Source organism: Capricornis sumatraensis, chromosome X (assembly GCF_032405125.1).
Source record: "Capricornis sumatraensis isolate serow.1 chromosome X, serow.2, whole genome shotgun sequence".
In the NCBI taxonomy this organism is placed as follows: Eukaryota; Metazoa; Chordata; class Mammalia; order Artiodactyla; family Bovidae; genus Capricornis; species Capricornis sumatraensis.
In genome coordinates this window covers 68,712,859-68,714,610 of record NC_091092.1, presented here as the reverse complement: position 1 = coordinate 68,714,610, position 1,752 = coordinate 68,712,859, and the positions used below count along the sequence as shown (strand labels likewise).

At 37.2% G+C, this 1,752-nt stretch overlaps 1 pseudogene; it reads left to right on the top strand.

Moving 5' to 3' along the window:
- Window positions 1-501: 501 nt before the first annotated feature.
- Window positions 502-1,186, top strand: LOC138071742 (protein LLP homolog pseudogene; annotated as a pseudogene).
- The last annotated feature ends 566 nt before the right edge of the window (window positions 1,187-1,752 follow it).

Here is a 1,752-nt window from a genome sequence, read left to right as displayed (position 1 = left end):
ACATATATACTATTATGTGCAAAATAGATAGCAAGTGTGAAACTGCTATATAATATTTGGAGCCCAGCTTGGTGTTCTGTTTTGACCTAGAGGGCTGGGAATGGGAGGGGGCAGCAAGGCTCAAGAGAGAGGCTATATATATGTATGTGTAGCATCTGAGCCACTTGGTAACCCTGTGTGTATATAATGTATAGCAATATATACATAATATATGTTAACATATAGTTTTGGCTGATTCACATTTTTAACTAATTAATATCAATAGGATGCACATTTTTGTACAGCCAAAATCAACACAGCATTGTAAATCAACTATCCTCCAATTAAAAAAAAAATGCTGTTACCTTACTAACTCTGGCAATGTGTATAGAACTACATCTAAGTGGTTTTACTACAATACACTGAAAAGCCTCCTGAAGTCTTATTATTTAAGACTCTTCCACTTCTGATCAGCATGAGCATCATGTGGTCTTTGAGTTCTCGGGTTTTTGCAGATGAAATATGGCTAAAAGTTTACAGAGTAAGTGGAAAAGGAAGATGCATGCTGATAAGAGAAAAAAGAACACCCCAATGGAGCTCAGCAGACTTAAAAGTATTCTTAAAATAGATGGTGATGTTTTAATGAAAGACGTGCAAGAGATAGCAACTATGGTGGAACTCAAAAATTGTCAAGAAAAAGTGCAGTGAAAGATGAAACAGATGACATGAAAATATAGACTGATATTAAGAGAAACAAAAAGACTCTTCTATGATGCTAAAGCTGGAACTCCAATACTTTGGCCACCTCATGCGAAGAGTTGACTCACTGGAAAATACTCTGATGCTGGGAGGGATTGGGAGCAGGAAGATAAGTGGACGACAGAGGATAAGATGGCTGGATGGCATCACTGACTCGATGGACGTGAGTCTTAGTGAACTCTGGGAGTTGGTGATGGACAGGGAGGCCTGCTGTGCTGCAGTTCATGGGGTCACAAATAATCGGACATGACTGAGCGACTGAACTGAACTGAACTGATACCGGTATGGGCAGTACCCCATATGGATGAACCACAGGCAAAGTAAAAGGCTGAAAACAAAGTGAGAGGAAAAAGAAAAAAAAAGGCAAAGTAAAAGCCATGAAGAGAGCAAACAGTTTGACCTTGTAGACACTAAAAACTTGAAAAATGCCACAGGGACAAATATGTGATTAGAATGCACACATGTATTTCAGTTTCCATCAAATGAAAACTTTATTTCCATTTTTTAACTTGGCCTTTTTCTTCAATTCAAGCCCAACATAACTCCTCAAATTTGCTAACTTGAATAAAATGTTTTATTTGATGAGTGAAAAAAGAAGACTCTTCCTTTGGATTTTAAAGAATTGGTTCATGTCCAAGAATCTATCTTTCTGTTCCTTTCTCCTTGTGTCTTTTTTAAATTAAAAATGCTTCAGGAAGTGGTAATACCAAGACACATTTTTGGTTAAAGGAGGGAAATTAGACTAGGAAGAGAGGTGGTGATGCTACCCAGGAAAGGGAGAAATAGTTTGAAACAAGAAGTAAGAAAATTAAAGAGATGAATTACATGCTAGTGCCAAGGATTGGATCTAGTTGTCAATAAATGTTGGTCCATGTCCATTCTAACCAGATTCCTGGTTACAATCTAGTTAGTTAGATAAAAATTCAAAATGTTACCCTCAAGCTCTTCATGACTATTGCTCAGAAGGTTTAGTGGGCCAAAGGATTTGATGAAACTTCATGCTGGAAATATAAA